The sequence below is a fragment of the Zingiber officinale genome, chromosome 9A, assembly GCF_018446385.1.
Source record: "Zingiber officinale cultivar Zhangliang chromosome 9A, Zo_v1.1, whole genome shotgun sequence".
Taxonomy (NCBI): Eukaryota; Viridiplantae; Streptophyta; class Magnoliopsida; order Zingiberales; family Zingiberaceae; genus Zingiber; species Zingiber officinale.
Window position 1 is genome coordinate 28,084,245 of NC_056002.1, and position 20,056 is coordinate 28,104,300.

Genomic DNA, 20,056 nt, shown 5'->3' on the forward strand with positions numbered 1-20,056 from the left:
ATAATTGACTTATACTTAGTAAATTAAAGTTAAAATTTTCAACCAATAAGACATTTCGAATAATGAAATCAGAACTAAGTTCAATATTACCTTTTCCGATTACTTTAAGTTTACCGTCATTGCCAAATGCAACTGATCCTAACTTCTTGTACTTGAGTTTAGTAAACTTCAATTTATCTCCAGTCATATGTCTGGAGCATCCACTATCCAACATCCATTGATCCAATTCCTACACATGAAGTAGTTTGAATTGGTTTTTAATGGATTTAAAGATAGCTTAATTGAAGTAAACTTCTTAGATTTTCTATCTTACTTAATTGCATTCGAAGTAATTTAACAAACACTTAATCCTATGGTAATTTTTAATTAATGTTTTGAAAAGATTTTATAGTTAATCAAATTTTTGATATTAAAATTAGTTTCAAAATAATTTTGAAATTGAAGTTTTAAAATAATTTTAAAATTTGAGTTTTAAAATAATTTTGAAATTGAAGTTTTAAAATAATTTTGAAATTTGAGTTTAAAATAATTTTGAAATTTGAGTTTTAAAATAATTTTGAAATTTGAGTTTAAAATAATTTTGAAATTTGAGTTTAAAATAATTTAATAATTTTGAAATTTGAGTTTAAAATAATTTTTAAATTTGAGTTTTAAAATAATTTTGAAATTTGAGTTTAAAATAATTTTGAAATTGAAGTTTTAAAATAATTTTGAAATTGAAGTTTTAAAATAATTTTGAAATTGAAATTTAAAATAATTTTGAAATTTGAGTTCAAAATAATTTTGAAATTGAAGTTTAAGTCAATTCTCATAGTTTAATTTCTTAGTCATCTCACCCGATCTAAATTGTCAATCAGGCAATCCTATAATGGTTGTGAGATGAATTATTGTTGAAATTAAGGGTCTGGTTGAACTTTGCGTTAGATTCAGGTTTAGCTTTGGGTTCAACAAGTAAGCATTCTTTGGATAAACTTCTGAGCTATGGTGAGTCACAAGGAGCTCATTAAAATAACCATACCTTCGAGGTTTCCCAAATAGTCCTACCCATTGAACTTAATACTAGTCCTTGGTCTAACTAGTTAGGATCCATTTAAGGGTAGCTTCGGTCAGTTCCACTTGGCCAAATGCACCAGGTCGAAGCCATATCTTCCTAGACATACGATGCCCAAGCTTCCCTAACGTACTATCATCCAAAAACTTCACCAGTACTTTGGTTCAAGTTCAACTTAGCCTGTTTTATTCTAACCTTAATTACCCTGTCGGGTAATGTACTTCTTGTTTTACCCATTTCGGGTAGATTATGTTCAGTTACCCTGTCGGGTAGTTCAGTTGGAGGTGCCAGCTAGTTTGGATCCTCCATCTATTTTTTTTTTAATTTTGAATTTATAATTTAATTTCAATTTTTTTTTAATTTTGAATTTATAATTTAATTTCAATTTTTAAATTTTTAATTTAATTTCGAATTTTTAATTTTTAATTTGATTTTAAATTTTTGAATTTATAATTTAATTTCAAATTTTTAATTTGATTTTGAATTTTGAATTTTGGAATAATTTTAATTTCAAATTTTTTATTTGATTTTGAATTTTTGAATTTATAATTTAATTTTGAATTTTAAATTTGAAATTTTTAAGACCGTTTTTCTTTTTGCTCCCCCTGGATCATGGCCTCGATATGGTCTATCGAGGTAGTGTATTTGATCCTTCGGAACCCAGTATTGGCCAAGTCAAACTTGATTGATCAATTTAGACTTGGGGACTCATGCTTGGACTGATTTACTACTTTATTTGTTTATTAAGGATAAATAAGATCTATATTTCTTTTTACTTTTATATCCTAGCCCAGTTCTGTTGTAGACGGCTCTTTGTGTCCCAAGAATTAGGTCCAAATTCTTGGAGCCCAGAGAAAACCATTCTAAGGTATTTTTTAAATCTTTTACCTGATTTTTCAACCTAGAATTTTCTTCCTCAAGTTTTTGAACTTGAGTTGAATTTCCAGGCTGAACTTGATCGGGTAAGGAATTAGTGTTAGTCACTTCTTTAAGGACAGCTACTTCCTTTAGAAGTGATTTAATCCTAATGTTTGACTTAGCTAACTTGCGTAATAAGTAATTAACTAAATTATTGAGCCTTGGAATACTTACAGTGGAGTCTGGCCCTTCTAAAACGGATGCGGATCCGTGGCTTTGCTCGGACTCAGCCCTTGACTCACTCTCGCTCTCGACGATCTGGTCCCGGGCCATCAGTGCGAGTAGACTCGTCTGATCGAGTTCGTCGTCGTCGTCCTCTGAAGAAGATTCGTCCCACGTTGCCTTAAGGGCCTTCTTTCTTCTTTGCTTTTTGGCTTCCTTTTGGTTGGGGCAGTTGGATTTGATGTGCCCTTTCTGGTTACACCCGTAGCAGGTGACTTCAAACTTTACCTTCGAGTTCGGTTGGGCCTCCTTGGATTGAACTGCCTTCTTCAGATCTTTCTTGTTGAAGCCCTTCTTCTTCTTGTAGAGCTTCTTCACGAGATTCACTAGTTCGCTGGTCAATTCATCTTCTGACTCTTCTGAGTCGGGTTCGTCTTCTGATTCCGGTTCAGTTTTTCGTCGAGATCTTGGTTCGCGTGTTCGACTAGTACCTGCAACCAAAGCAATACCCTTCTCGGTTGTTTATGCATTAATTTGTTCATGCAGTTCAAATTCACTAAATAATTCATCTAATTTTAAGGAAGACAAATCCTTAGAGACTTTGTAGGCATCTACCATCGATGCCCACAATGTACTCCTAGGAAATGAGTTAAGAGCATACCTTATAATGTCTCTGTTTTCTACCTTCTGCCCGATTCCATGAAGGGAGTTCAGAATATCTTGAATTCGAGCGTGTAACGAACTTGCCATCTCACCTTCCTGCATTTTTAAATTGTATAGTTTATTAAGTAATAAATCACGCTTACTTACCTTGGTTTCCGAGGTGCCTTCGTGAAGTTTGATCAGTTTCTCCCACAGCTCCTTTGCGGAAGAGAACGGACCGACTCTGTTGAGCTCTTCTTTGGTAAGACCGCACTGGATGGTGCAGGTAGCTTTGGCGTCAGCTTCCACCTTTTTGATAAAGGCTGGCTCCCAGTTCTCACAGGATGTAGGCTTACCGTCTGTATCAGTTGGTAGTTGCAGTCCTATCTTGACTATCATCCAGGTGTCGAACTGGATCTTCAGATATATCTCCATTCGCCCCTTCCAATATCCAAAGTCTTCTCCAGAAAATAGTGGGGGACGAACAGTGCTATATCCTTCTTGTTGGGCCATTTAGATCTAAGAAAAACACAACCAAGCAGATCTATTCCAAGACTGAGTCTTGGATTAGTAGTGTGGGAAGAAGAAGGAAAAAAAATAATGAGCTCAAGTGGTATTGACCAACTTTGAGCAACACCGATTTGAAAAGAATTAGAATTTTAGCTAATTAGCTAATTTCTAATTGGCTCTAAAATAAAAATAAACAAAATACCACCAAAAAAATTGTTTTGAATGGTGGTTGCACCAACTCAAAATAACCCCGCTCTGATACCAATTGTTGGATCGAGACGCGCTAGAGGGGGGTGAATAGCGCTCGTGGCTATTTCGTTTTTTGATTATCTGAATTGTATCGAGTAAGTCGTTCGAGTATAAGCGCAGCGGAAAGAAATAGAAACAAGTACAAACAAAGACACGAAAGATTTACTTCGTTCGGAGCCTGTGGCGACTCCTACTCGAAGGCCCGCGATCCTTGATCGCTTTCCGTAGGCAACAACTATAAGTATGAAAAAGAGTTACAGCTTTGAAGTACAAGTAAATAAAGAAAACTAATGGTACCGATGACAAGAACAGAATCTTGGAGCTTCGGGTCGTCGGAGACTTGTAGCAGCACTTCTGGATGTCTTTTAGAGCAGCACGTTGGAGACAGAAGACTTGAAAATTGATGATTTGATGTGCTGCTCGAACCCTGCTTTTAAACAGGGTTCAAGGCGCCTTAAACAAGCTCCAAGGCGCCTTGAAGCTTGAATTCTATCCCGATCTGCTCGCTGCGATAACCCTTTGACTGTCGCGACCTGAAGGCGCCTTCAGACCCTTCAAGGCGCCTCCAAGCTGTCCAAGGCGCCTTCAATCCATCCAAGGCGCCTTAAGCCTGCTTCTCGCGCCAGCTCAGGTTTTGCACCCGAGGCGCCTCCAAGCCCCATGGAGGCGCCTCGGACACTGTTCATCCGAGTTCTTCTTTGTGTTTTTGGTACCTGCAAGTATGTTAATCCAAAAATACCTGCACCACAAAGTTAATACAAAATAATAGTATGAATATGAAGTAATGACAGTCTCCGGACTGTCCGGGTCTGACTTCAGGTTTCCGACCGGAAACCTTAGGTTGACCCGACGCCTACTATTCCCTCTACGGGGAACGCGTCCTCACCTACTCCCCTCAGGAGAGATTACCTGATGCCAGTTCGATCCTCCAGATCGACTGGACTTTTGCTCGGCACTCGAAGCTCCCGGACTTTCTGCTGGACTTCCGCTTCCCGGCTGGTCCAGTCTTTCACCTGGTTCGCGACACCAGGACTTTCCACCTAGGGTTACCACCCCCTAGGACTTTTGCCTGAAGCCATCAACCTGTCAAGACTTTCCGCATAGGGTTACCACCCCCTACGACCTAGGGTTACCACCCCCTAGGGTTTTCCCTTTGCCTAACCGCAGCTAGGACTTTCCTGAAATCCTCAAGCAGACTTGTTAGATTACAAAACACCTTAACTTTGAATCCTTTGCCATTATCAAAACACGAGTTCGATCGTTGGATGCTTCCAGCACCAACAAAATTCTTCTCAACTATGGATCTTCATGGGACTCGAATTGAAGGGTTAGATGGAGAAGCTCATAGATCAAGAGGAGTAGCCCTTGTGGCAAACAAGGGAAAGGTAAGAAGAAGTCTTCATCTCCACCATCCTCCAATTCCAAAGAATCAAGCACCTTAATGGATAGCGATCAAGAGGCATACATGGTAAGGAAGATGAGAAAAGTATTTAAGAATTTTAATTCTTACAAATCACATGCTAAGAGAAGTCCAAGAGGCAAAAGTAGAAGAAGGAAGGTAAAATGCTACAATTGCCAAGGAGAAAGACACATGAGGGATGAATGCCCTCTCTTGAAGAAAAAGGAAGAGAAGAAGAATGAAGAAAAGAAAAAGATAAAAGAAAAAGGGAGGAAGGCTCACAATCTAAAAGCAACATGGGATAATCCATCATCATCGAAGGAAAAAGAGCACCATGTATCCCATTTTGCTCTAATGGGAACCGATGCCATTGCCTCCATCTCATCCGAAAATGAATAAGGAGGGAGCTTAAGTGAAGGAAGAGGTCAAACTTCAGATTTGGACCTCTCGGTAAGTAAGGTATACAATCTATCCATTCATACTTTAACTAAAATTATTTCAAGTATAAATGAAGATTTGTTTAAGGCTAAAAAAAATAAATCCTTGAAAAATGAGATTAGTATTTTAGAGGAAAAATTAGAATCCATGTCTTCTAAGTTAAATAATTCCTCTAGTATGCATGCTTCTTCTAGTTCAAATGATTCATGTTTAGAAGAAGAAAATAAGGAATTAAGGGAAAAGGTAGAATACCTTACCAATGTCCTTAAAAAATTTAGAATTAGCTAAAATACCCTAAACATGATCATTGGGAGCCAAAGGGCAAGTTTCAACAAAAAGAGTTTAGGTTATAAGGACTCTAATAATAAAAAGTCTTACCATTATCTAATTGCTAGGGGGCAACCCAAGACAAAGACAATAGATAGAAAATAGATTCTCAAGGAGTACTTAGTTAACCCAATTAGGAAGAACTTCTATTGGGTACCAAAGTCAATCCTTAAAGGTTAGAGGAGTTTTGGGTTAGTTAACCATTGAAGTAATATTTAAATTTTTTAGAAAATGGTTGACTTAAGACCTTAAGGGGGAATACTTAGCCTTGATAGAAATTTATGATAAAAAAGGCTAAATAGAGGTTACCTTCATTTTATTTCACAATGACTTGCATTATATCTCTAAATATAGATGTGAGATGATAGGATGATACTCATAATTTACTTATGCTTATGGCATATTGTTGAATCATGAAATGCGTCAAAATATTGATCATAGACCAACTATGGGGAAAGTAAATATTTAATTAATGGACATCTTGCCCATAGATCATAGTTGGGTATTTTAAAAGTTTTGAAAATAATTCTATGTTTTATTTACAGTGATATAGTTATATTGAAACATATGAATTCAAAATTGAGATTCAAATTGATACACAATTGAATATTTTTGTGATTTTTGAATTTTAGTCAAAACTTTAAAAATATATTGACATTTCATGAAAATATATTTTTCCTAGTTAGAGGATATTAAAAGGAATATGTTTTCAAAATTTCATGATTTTTTGAAATTTTCTATGCATTTCTGAAGTTGACTTCAGAAAGCTGAAATTCAAATTAGCATTGTACTAGTTGACTGGTAACTAGTTTCCAGTACCTTTAGAGGTTGGTTTTGGTAACTTAGTCCATATTTGATTCCATGGTATGTAGGATTATTTGGTACAATCTTTTTGATGATGTCAAAGGGGGGGAAATGGAAAAAGTTTAAGTTAGAAACTTACATTTCTCCATATTTGTGTAAATAACTTGAAAATTAAATTGATAGAGTAGATGTTAAGGGGGAGCTTGGATTTATATTTCATGTTTACATTTTCTTGTAATTTTCAAGTTGTTATTTGTACCAAACTTAAACATATTGCCACACATCAAAAAGGAAGAGATTATTGGTGCAATCGACCAGGTTGATCGGGTACGATTATGGTTTTGATGTGCATGTCAAAGTGTTTAAGTTAGACTTTCATATGTGTTTAAAATGTGTTTAGGTTATGAAGGACTTGGTGAAACATATAAGGAACTTGGTGCGACCAAGTTGTGGGAAAAGCTTATCCTAGTGCTCGGATTCTTGAGACAGTGAATGATGGTACATCTGAGGGACTGCCGGACGAGGAGCAATGAAGTGGAGCCGAGGGAAGCGAACTTCAAGACAATGTGAAGGATGACACAAAGAGGAGCCGCGAGCTTGAGTGCATATGAGGGATAAAGGCCAAGGAAAAGAGCTTCAAGGGTGACTTCGAAAAGGATGAGTGTGAATGAATGTAATGTATCAGTCGAACAATACTGAGACCAGTCGACTAGTCCAAATTCATGAGAGCACAGAATGGTTCTGTGTCCGACAGCTGTGAAGACTAGTCGACTAGTGATGACACCAGTCGACTTGTAGAAACCTGTTAGTAGAATCTCAAATTCTATGGAATGTCGTTAGTTGTGTCCAACAGCTACACCAACCGACTGGTGTATGGACCAGTCAACTGGTGCAGAGATGAGTTGACTTTGTGTTCAACTCTCTTCTCTTATTTAAGGAAAGCTTTGGAGTACGAAGGAGGTTACTAATGCTCATTGAATAACTCCTAAGTTCTTTCCCAAAGCTCCCAAAGCCTACACTCTTCTTTTAAATTTTATTCTCGATCTTGTCAAGAAGAAGAGTGCCTTGTGAGAGGTTTTTCTCCATCGAGAAGGAGCTCATCTAGCCAGAGATTGTCAGTGTCTAATCCACTGAAGGATTGAGGGTTCGTCCACCTCAAGGACAAGCCGTAGAGTAGGAGCAAACAATCTCCAAACCACGTTACATCGACTGTGTTAGCATTTGTATTCTTATTTGCTCTCATTGTTTTATTTCTATTCCGCTTGCACAACTAACATTGTAGAAAGAAGAACGATTTGGGGGCACTGACTATTCAACATCCCTTCTAATTGGCCTTTTGATCCTCAACAGAGAAACGATATCTTAGTGAGGGAAAACCTAATTTCTGAGAAGCATGAGAGGGAAAATGTCACAAGAGGAAAAGAAAAGCAACCAAGATAAAAGAAAAATAACAAAAAAGCTGACTGGCATCGGTGGCTGGTGCCCACAGTCGCACACAAAATAGTATATCATAATTCATAATGTTGCACACTCCTTTATGTGTGACTGTGGGCACCTACCATCATGGCAGGTATCAGTCAGCATTTTTTTTGTTATTATAGTTATTATTTTCATCATCCTTGCTTTCCTTTTCCTCTTGTGATAGCTCCTAGTGAAGGACAACATAGCAATGAGGAACGACATCAGGTGGTGGTGCTGACAGGCTAGTGGCAAGGGAGAGAGGCTGGCAACAATGCCCATAGGTTGGTAGTGAGGAACAACATCTCATGGCGAGGGATGGAGACTCCCTGCAAAGGGCATTGTCTCACAGCAAGGAACGACATCTCAACGAGGGAAACCCTAATTTCGGAGAAGCGTGAGAGTGAAAACGTTGCAGCGAGGAATGATGTCTCATGGTGAGGGATAATGGCTTCCTTTGAAGGACGGTGTCTCGTGGTAAGGAACGACATCTCGATGAGGAAAACTTAATTTTGGAGAAGCACAAGAGGGAAAATGTTGCAAGAGGAAAAGGAAAGCAATGAAGATAAATGAAAAAAAGCTGACTTCATAGTCACACATAGAGGGGTGTGCAACTTATCATAATTCATATATAAGGGTGATATGTTGCACACCCCTTTGTGTGCGACTGCGAGCCCTTGCCACAATGGCAAGTGTTAGTCAACATTTTTACTATATTTTATTATTTTTTCTTTGTTGCTTTCCTTTTCCTCTTACGACGACTCCCGATAAAGGATGGTGTCATGGCGGGGAATGACGTTTGGCAATAGTGCCCATAGGTTGGTGGTGAGGAACGATGTCTCACGACGAGGGACAATGACTCCCCAAGAAGGACGACATCTCGGTGAGGAAAACCTAATTTTGGAGAAGCACAAGAGGGAAAACGTCACTAGAGGAAAAAAAAAAGAAACGAATATAAAAGAAAAAAAAAAAAAAAAGCTGACTGCCACCTGCCACGGTGGTTGTGCCCATAGTTATGCACAAAAGGGTGTGTAGCATATCTTCATTCTATATACATCCCATGATCACCTAATATTAATTTTGTTTTTAGGATTTAGGTTTAGAATATTCTATTTAGGCTCAAGAAAATATTTTTTTTAGAAAAAAAAACTAACACTAGATATTGGGGTGTTTATAGATGGGTTTGCAGGGTAATAATAATTTACATAGTGGGTTGCCTAAGCTAAAGCCGAAATATTTCATAGATCTGCCCACATAGTGGGTTGGTTGGGCTGAAGCCGGAATATTATATAAACTTGCCCAATAGCTAGATTTGAACCGGACCTAGCCCCGGCCAATAGCTAGGTCAATGAGTAATTGACCCGGGTAATGGGCCTGAATCGTAATCGACCCGACTATAAACCGACAATTCAATTGATTTTTTTAATATAGATTGTTTTCCATTTATGTTTTAAATTTTAATATAGATGATATATTTTTATTGATGTAAATTTGTTAAAAATAATGATGTTGTGTAGATTTAAAGCTAAATCTCTTGGGTGAATGCCAAATGTCCTATGATTATGATATCCATTTTAGTCAATTATTTAATAACTAATTAATATTTTTTTCATATAGTATAAAAAGACTAATTGAGTAAATAATAATAATTTATAAATTATTAGTTAATTAAGAGAATTTTATTAGTTAATTTATAAATTTTTAATTTTTAAAATATAATAATAATCTTGAACCGTGGTGAATCGTACATGAATTGTGAATCAGTGGTTTCGAATCGTGAATCATAATTGTTTTGGACAGTTAAGTGATGTGCGTAGATTATATATACTTATATGTATGTTTTAAGTCACATCTACTTGTATTTCATGAGCATAATCTATATTTATTGCACCCTATTTTATTATAATATCATATATCTATTATATTCTGTTCGGAGATCTGCTCTTTATATGTTTTGATTGACAGAATGCATATTGGAGCGAAAATAAAGCGAAAGCACATATTAAAGTAACAAGCGAAGAAATAACAACCTGGGCACGAGAAATAACAACCTGGTCGTGCCAATTGACACGACTGTGTGCTATCCCTCGAGGTGAATTTGGGGCAGACCATGCCTCCCCTCCAGAACTAAATCAAGATCAGACCGTATGAATTGGCACGACCATGCTCATCTTCCATAGGCTAATCATGTAGTGGTCATGCCAAATGGCACGATCGTGCTTCTTCAATTGAGGCCAACATGCCACGGCCGTGTGGAGGAGAGCATGAGACAGTGTGTCGAGCTAAAACAAGGTTGTGCTAGAATCTGGGAAATTGTAGAAAAATTTTGAAACGACTATAACTTTGTCGTCGGTTGGAATTACAGGTTGTTCCAAGCACCAAAATGTAGCTACCTTTAAGCTCTACAACTTTGTTTCAGAGTCAAATAGAGGTTAACAAGGTCTAGCCATGCTAAAAGACACGGTCGTGCCTCCCAACCGCGGCTTCATCAGGTCCTCCACCCAAACTGCAGACTAAACTTTGAACCACTATAATTTTCAGGTCAGTTGGAGCTAGGGCTCGATGCAAATATCAGATTATAGATAATTTCAAGAGCTACAACTTTAGTTCAGGGTGAATTACGAGAAAACTAGTTTAATGGGTGAAAAACTCAATTTACTAGACCCTTGTAATTCTAATTTTCCTGGATAGTTTGGAGGAGGTCTAAAAGGGTCAAGAACCTCATTCTTTGACTCATCTTGGATCTTGAGAAAGGGTTCTCCCCCTTGAAGCAAGGGAGTGCTTCATCCTTGCTGATCTTCACTGATCTATCCATCTTCAGAGCAAGGGAGTGCTTCCAAGGACGCTACGCTTCAAAGATAAGCATATCTTCTCTCTATCTCCTTGTATTGAGTTGTAGTTTGCTTCTTTCTTCGTCTTTGTATTGTAATCCCTTGTAATGGAGTAGATTCTCCAGATTTAGGATATAGGAAGTAGTTATATTATGATGTGATGTATGAACTTGTATTTGAACATTTTTCTATGCAATGATGTGTTTATTACTTGTTCTATGTGTTATGTCTTTTATGTGTTTGACGAAATGTGTGAATGGTGTAAACATGCAAACGTGAGAGGTTTGTTTCTATGTTAAGGTTGCTACTAGATTGGATAACCGGGAGATCCTTAGTGACAGAGAATATCCATTCAACCGGACATATTATGCCCTTAGGGACAAAGGATATCGATACTTACCCACTTTCTAAATCAAAAGATCTTAACATAGGGACTAATTTATAAAGAGTTGGTAACCATGTAGAGGATGAAGGCGCTGGAATTCCGTTCTGTTTAAATTTTCTATACAAAAATTATACAAGAACAGAACTTTTCCTAGCAACCCGCATTTTCGATCAGACATGTGTTTGATCAATCAAGCAAGTTCTTGATGAATCAAAGCACGTCTTGATCAAAGTACAAGATCGCTGGCCTCTTATGTTGGTATTCAAAATTGATACAAAGAAAACTCCACTAATTACACAGTGGAATTAAAGAACTAGTTGTACCTTTTCTTTGTAGCTAAAGACCTCTTGATCTTCTGCCGTATTCCTCTCCTCTTCTTGGACATCGTGTGGGCGACGATCTACCAAGACAACACCACCCTCATTCTCTTCTCGGTTTCCAAACCGCCAGCTACAAAAGGAGCTCTTATGATGGGGCACCTTCTCCTCTTCTTCCTCTTCTCCAAGCTGCCACCCACCAAGGAGTAGAAGAGGGGGGCACCGGCCTTAGCAAGGAGGGGGCCGCCGGCCCTAGCAAGGAGAGAGGTCGCCGGCTCTTTGCAAGGGAGAAGGGGAGGGGTGTCGACCCTGAGCAAAGAGGAGGGGAGGGGTGCCGGCCCTAGGTGAGGAGGAAAGGGAGGGGCGTCAGCCACAAGGAGGAGAAGAGAGAAAAAAAAAGGTTTTAGGAGCCACCACCTACTCCTTTTTATAAGTTTGTCATCGGTTACAAAGAAAGAAAAATAACAGAATTCTATTAAGAAAAAATCTCCCTTTCTATAACAAAGTTAAATCAAACCAAGTTAAGTCAAACCAAGTTAAATCAAACCAAGTTAAGCTAAACCAAGTTATGGATGGGTGGATGTGAGGTTTTATATAGAGGTTACAACAGGGACCTAGAGGAGGAATTGGTTTAGGCCTCCTAATGGGCTTGGGCTTCCTGTGTTCGGCCTAAACACCCAACTTAAGTTCATCAATAACAACCTATACCACTAAAGGGTTATTATTGAACTACCGCACCAATCCCATATTACAATATGGGCTCCTTCTTATTATAAGTGCGTTGATCTCCCCGTGTTTAAGATATCATATGCCCGTTAATTAATTGAGTTACTGACAACCCAATTAATTAACATTTGATTCCAAGAGTAGTACCACTCAACTTTTTTATAATGTCGAACTAAGTCCACCTGCAGGGTTTACATGATAATCCTTATAAGATCCTCAAGGGGACATTATCAGCCTAAATAATTAGGACACAGATTCCTTCTATAATCAACAACACACATATAAACAATACTATTTCCCAACTCATCGGGTCTATTGATTTAACGAATAAATCTCACCCATTGATAAGTTAAAGAAATAAATACTAAGTATACGATCTTGTTATTATATAGGGATTAAGAGGACGCACATCCATAATAATAGATGTTTTGTTCTTTTATATAGTCAGTACAAATCAAACAACCTCAAACGGTCCTACTCAATACACACATAGTGTACTAGTGTAATTTTATAGTCAAGACAGACTAATACCAAATTACACTATAACCGTTCCAATGGTTTGTCTCAATCCATCTTGGTTGTGAGCTACTATTTATAATTTATAAGGAACCGATAACATAATTTTCTATGTGGCACCACACACCATGTTATCTATAATATAAATTAAATAGACAACTACATTGACATATATATAAATATAAAATGCAATCATTTGACCAAAGTGATTCTCATTTCAAAATATTTCAAAACAGATGTTCATACAAAAGCTAGGCTTATAGTATACATCCCAACAGAAGAGAGATATCGTGAATTGTAAGATCATGGGACCTAGTGACAGAGGGTTGTTAGTAATTAGCTCTAAGAGCCAAACATGAGATGATTAGGCCTTTTGGTTACTAATTGAGTTAGACTCAAATGAATTCACTCATTGGATTGAGTCCAATCTGAATTAGACACATTGGATTCATGGGATAGACTCAATGGGTTAGACTCAACGGGTTAGACTTATTGTGTTATTGAATTAATGGTTAATCCAATATATAATAATCCAACCCATTAGGAGGAATACAAAGAGACAAAAACCCTTGGTATTCATTGGATGAATATAAATAGATTTTTAGATTTATTTTTCATTTTGAGGAGAAAAGGTGTCTCTTGAGCTTCTCTCTTCTTCCTCCTCCTTCCTCCTTGGCCGAATCTTCAAGCTTGGCCGAACCATACTTCTTGCTAACACAAGAAGATGGTTCTTCTCTGAAGGCTTCGTTCATGCGACGAACGAAGGATATGTTCGTGTGGATACCATAGAGGCGCGGACGCTTGAACGCGCTGAGATCTGGATCCAGAGAAAAAGGTTGTTGTCAGGATTGCGAAGTGCACGCAACAAAGGTATAATCCTATCATGTAGCTTAGTATAGTTTTCAGAAAATGTTTCTTCCCTTCGCATGGATCTGCTGGATAAGAGGATCTAGTAATTTTTCCGTTGCATTTTTGCATCTTTGGCGCACTAGATCCCAACAAGGGTATCCCTTACTTTCCATGGTATTCCCTTGAAATGGAAATCAAGACTCTATTGGGGGTTTAAATTAGAGTTTTAGGAGTTTTTCTAAATTTATTGTTAGGAAGTGACTATGTAATCTAGGAATGTATGATCGGGGGGCATAGTGACAGAGGTCTAATATTACATGACCGTCCTTGTTGGGTCGGCACCGCCCGTTCATACCTCCATGCATTCGGTCTCTATTCGTTGTAGCAAATGATAATTACAAACATCTAGCTACCCAGATCAACACGGAGGAGATAAATCATAGTGATTGAGAGGACAAATGACAGGTGGGGTGAGTTTACATAGGTTATAAGGATTTACACCTTGCCAACTCTAAGATTCAATTTCAAAACCTTATGTGATAATTAACCTGTCATTTACCAACTCAGCTAAGCTAGCGGAGGTAAATATTAAAAAATCAGTGCCTATTCATTAACGGTCCCCCTAGTGTCGGCCCTACGGATATGGAGAGAGGTACATGCAGGTACATAGTGTTGGTGTGGTTAGCACTAACGGTCTAACTCAAGTTTTGATGAATGACAAAATAGGTTAATTAGTTAGTTTCATTGTTATCTAACACTTTGATCGAGTGTGCAGGAGAAGCCAGACAGGTCGACGGGCTGACCGGATGTCTGGCATGAAGCCCAACTAGGTCGACGGGTCAACCGGATAGCTGGCACGAAGTCCAAATGAGTCGACGGGCTTACCAGACATTTGACACAAAGACCAGCTAGGTCGACGGGCTAACTGGATAGCTGGCACAAAGTCCAGACGGGTTGAAGGGCTGACCGGATGTCTGGCAGGTAAGTTAAGGTAAGTCACTAGAGGGGAGTGACTGTGAGGACGCGTTCCTGGGAAAGGAACATTAGGCGTCGATCCGACTTAGATCTATTTCGGATATCTAAGTCGAGATCGTGACTAGATTTCGGTCTCAAGGACACGGAATCTAATTACTATCCTGCTTATCTATAAATTGTGTTAACATTTTGTTTTGCAGGATATAACTTATACTTGCCTCGGACTAACATTTTCTTACAGGAAGGAGATTACTGGAAAACATGGGTTCGGGTGCCCGGAGACAAATTTTATCCCTATCGTCACCTCACCACATGGAGCTTACTGACTGGCTCGACTACGTCACATTCAGGGCGCCCTAAAGGGATCCGAGCGCCCCGAACCTCCTATATAAGGAGGGTGAAGGCTGAAGCAAAGAAACAACTCACGATCTACGCTTCTGTGCTCCTGCGACGCTGCGAAGGCTCTCCGACAAGTTTTGTTTGTGTCTTATTCTCTTATTGTCGGTTTCTTTTCTTTTACTAAATAATTCCTATACTGCATTTGTAAAAACCTTTCGAATTATTAGTGATTGCCCAACGAAAGCACTCAACGAATGCGGGTCTTGGAGTAGGAGTCGACAAAGGCTCCGAACCAAGTAAAATGACATTGTTAGCATTGTGTTTTTGTTTTTCCGCTGCCTACTCTATACGCCGATATTTTTAAATTGTTATTCACCCTCCCCCCTAGTGAAACTCATCGATCCAACAAGTGGTATCAGAGCAGGTACCGCTCTGAGTTGGTGCAACCACCAATAAGACAGGGGGTGAAACTCATTTTTTTCCTTCGATTTTCAATTTCTCGTAATATTCTAAACTGATATTATTACCTTTTTGGAATCTTTTTTGTCGTAATTAATCTGAATTGGTGCAACACCAATTCAGTTTTTAATTTCCTTTTATTTTATTCCGCACTACTAATCCAAAACCTAGTCTTGGGATCTTTGTGTTTATTTGTTTACTTGTGTGCAGATTAAAATGTCTTAAATTGAAGGCTTCAACATAGTACGTCCTCCCCTATTCAACGGGGATGATTTTTCGTACTAGAAGAAGTGGATGGTGGTCTATCTGAAAACTGATTTCGACCAATGGTTCAGCGTCATCAGAGGCTACAAGGTACCGGTCAACAACTCCGAAAGTCCACTGGACCCGAAACAGTGGACTCCGGACATGAAGAAAAAATTGTCAACAGACTTCAAAGCACTCAACACGCTACAATGTGGACTGACGAAGGAAGAATTGAACCGAGTAAGACCGCACTAGAATGCGAAAGAACTATGGGACAAGTTGATCGAGCTACACGAAGGACGAGCGATGCCAAGGTAACGAAACGTGATCTCCTTTTAAATAAGTTATTTAATATTAAAATGTAGGAAGGAGAAATCGCAAGTCAACTGCATGCGAGGATCAAAGGCATCCTCAACGGACTCCACGTGATAGGACACCAAATGAAGAACCGCGATCTAATCAGGTACGCATTGAATGCCTTTTCATGTAACACCTTGTGGGCATCCATGGTGGATGCCTACAAGATTTCAAAAAATTTATCTAAGTTAAAATTAGATAAACTGTTTTGAGAATTAGAATTGCACGAGCAAACTAACACCGGGATCAAGAAAGGTGTTGCCTTGTTTGCAGGTTCATCCAAGGAGCGAACAAAAAACAAGCCTGAGATTGAAGATGAGTCTGACCAGGATTCTGAAGACGAAGAGTACCTGGTGAATCTGGTAAGGAAGATGTTCACTAGGAGGAAGAAGAGCTTCAGTAAGAAGGACCTGAAAAAATCAACTCCCCAACCGAACCAAGGAATGTGACCTGCTCGGGTGCAACAAGAAGGGTCACTACAAGAACGAGTGCCCAAGATTGAAGAGCGACAAGACGAAGACATTCAAGAAGAAAGCTCTCAAAGAAACCTGGGATGACTCCTCTTCAGAAAAATCGGAGGTCGAAGATCAGAAGCACCAGAGTCACCTCGCACTGATGGCTCGCAAAGTAGAATCGGAGAACAAATCGGAAGACGGGTCCGAATCCGATGAAGCCACGAGTCTGTACTCATTTTCAAAGGTCCTGAAGAGGTATACTCTAGTTTGAATAAAAAGTTTTTTAAAATTATTGCGTGTCTAAATAGAAAACTAGTTACAATAGAAAGTGAAAATAAATTGCTCCTTGAAGGAAACCAAAACCTCAAGGAACAAATCACAAATTCCAATCCAACTCAAGACCTAACTGTTGGTGCAACATCCCTTAGGTCAAGGTTGACCTGGTTGACCAAGCTTGAGTCTTGGTTTGGGTTTCGATGTTTGACAATGCAAGGTTGATTGAAGAAGAGTCAAGTAGGTCAAGGATGACCGGATACTTGACTGGAAAGTCCTAACTGGGATGTTAGGCAAAAGGAAGTCCTAGTGAGTGAAGCTAGGCAGAATGAAAGTCCTGGTGAGTGAAGCCAGGCAGAAGAAAAATCCTGGTGAGTGAAGCCAGGTGAAAGTCCTAGTGAGTGAAGCTAGGCAGTATGAAAATCCTGGTGAGTGAAGCCAGGTGAAAGTCCTAGTGAGTGAAGCTAGGCAGTATGAAAGTCCTGGTGAGTGAAGCCAGGCAGAAGGAAAATCCTGGTGAGTGAAGCCAGGTGAAAGTCCTAGTGAGTGAAGCTAGGCAGTATGAAAATCCTGGTGAGTGAAGCCAGGTGAAAGTCCTAGTGAGTGAAGCTAGGCAGTATGAAAGTCCTGGTGAGTGAAGCCAGGCAGATGGAAAACCCTAGTGAGTGAAGCTAGGTGGAAGCCCTGGTGAGTGAAGCCAGGCAAGGGAAAATCCAGATAGATCAAGGATTGATCGGACATCTGGTGTTGAGAAGTCCAAGTAGGTCAAAGGATTGACTGGATACTTGGCACGAGGAAATCCAGATGGGTCAAAGGGATTGACCAGACATCTGGTGGAAGTCCTAGTAGGTCAAGGAAGTGACCGGATACTTGGCACGACGAGAAAAGTCCAAGTGGGTCAATTGACCGGACACTTGGTGGGAAGTCCTGGCAGGTCAAGGGAGTGACCAGATGCTAGGCATGATGTACCAACAGGTCAAGGTTGACCGGATGTTGGTTTGGGAGTCTTGGAACTTGGTTTTGGGCAAAATTGCGCCGGATCGATCGGGATCGATTCAGAGTCGGATCGATCGTGATCGATTCAGAGCCGGATCGATCGCGATCGATCCCAGAAGCTCGGATCGATCCGTGGATCGATTCAGATGTCCCAATCGATCGTGGATCGATCCAGACGCGCGATAAGCGCCGGATCGATCCGTGGATCGATCCGCATTTTCCGAGGAAAGGCGCCTGGATCGATCCATGGATCGATCCAAAGCCTCCCGATCGATTGGGAACATTTGAATCGATCGGATCCACCGCTGGCGTCGTTTATAGCTGCAGCGCAATGGCCGCAGATTACCACCGCTTCATCTCGGATCTTCGCCTCCTCCACAAGACTCTCAAAGCTCGTGATCGCCAGTTCTTGAAGGTTCTTGGAAGCTCTCCGAGTCAAGAGGCGGATCAAAGGCAAGAAGAGAAGCTAGGGTTAGGGTTTTCTGCATTCATTGTAAGCTTTGTGCTTGTATTTTGTTTCCCTTTCCTTCTTCTTGTACCGAGAGTCTTATAGGGCTTCTCCGCCCTCGGTAGTTACCGAAAAGGAGTGTTTCATAGTGGAGGGTGCGTGCGTGGTGTGGATCCTTGGATTAGTCACCTCCTTTGGAGGTGGATACCAAGTAAAATCCTAGTGTTAGCGTGGTTGTATTTGTTTCTGTATTTTCCGCTGCATATTCTTGAAGAAACAAGCAACGCCGAGCAACGCCAAGCACCGAGCGAACGCGACGAGCTATTCACCCCCCCCCCTCTAGCTACTTTTGGTCCTAACAAGTGGTATCAGAGCGAGGTTGCTCTTCACCGGAATCACCGCCGGAAGGGGCAAACATATCAAGAAAAGCTAGAGGGTGAAGAAGTTGGAGCAAATTCTTCAAGTTCAAGACTTTATCAAGCTCAACTTCAAGATGCAATTCCAAGATGGACTTGGATTTGACACAAGGGTGGCTCCACCATACACTTCTACGAGTTTCGATTCTTGGAAATCAAGAATCGAAAATTTTCTTATGATGGAGATAGAGCAATGGTTTGCTCTAATGGAAGGCTTCAAGGCTCCAAGAAACTCAAAGGGTAAAGTTCTCAAGAGGAGCAGGTGGAGCCAAGAGCAAGTCCAAAGGTGCGAGGCCAATGACAAAGTGACCAAGCTCTTGGTCAATTTATTGCCAAACACCATCCTTTGCAAAATTGGAGAATTTGAAGATGCAAAGGAATTATTGAGCAAATTGGCCAAGCTTCATGAAGAGATCCCCTCCACTGTACAAGAGCAAGAAGAATCCAGAAAGGGTGACTCTTTGGAGCAAGACCAAAAGGAGGACTCCGAGGTTGAGAGATACTCAACCTCCGAAGAAGAGGAAATCCAAGAAGTTTCATCCTCAAGGGAATGCAACGAATGGAACAAGGAGGGAGCATACTCCTTGTTTCATATTCAAGATGATGAAGCCTCCACCTCTAGGATTGAGGGGGAGCAATCCTTGGTGACGCCGGATCAAGAAGAAGGAGAAGCTTCTACATCCGGGTCGAGAGAAGAAGAGGAGGAAGAAGCCTCTACCTCCACAAGTCAAGAAAAATCAAATGAAGGAGAATCAAGGTCCGATCTAGAGGAAGCTTCTACCTCCGGATCCAAAGGAAAAGATGTCATCCCTACAAGCAAAGGTATAAATATTTCAATTAATAATAAAAATCATATTATATGCTTTGAATGTAGGGAACATGGGCACTACAAGAGCAAGTGTCCCAACTTGGCCAAGAAGAAGGGCCAAGTGGCACAAAAGGGCAAGGAGAAGCCCAAGGAGACCATCCCCGGAACAAAAAGGAGCAAGGAGCACATTGTGTGTTTTTCTTGCAACCAAAAAGGGCATTACCGAAGTCAATGCCCCAAGGGGAAGAAGATGGTCAAGGCTCAAGGAGGCATTAGTCAAGGGGGAGCCTCCAAGGTAAAGAAGAAGGTAACATTTATTGAGCCTACCCCTTTACATTATGGTAAAAAGCATGTTAGTTCTAACTTATATCATTTTAATGCTATTTACCATGAAAATAGAAAGCATGATAGCGTTAAAGAAAAACATATAGCTTTTCATGCTAAAATACTACACCTAAGGCTAGGAATGTAGGTAAAAGTCTAGGCAAGAACTCTAAGGATTGTAGCTACAAGCCTAGAAACAAAAATGCTCATGAACTTAATGGAAAACCAAAAACTAAGGACTTAGTGATGGAAAATCAAGTCTTGAGGTCAAGACTTGATAAAATGGAAAAGACCCTAAAAAGGATGGAAAATATCTTATTAGGGCAAAATGAGCATAACCTAGGTTTAGGGGTACAAAAGTCATCCAATGGCCATAGA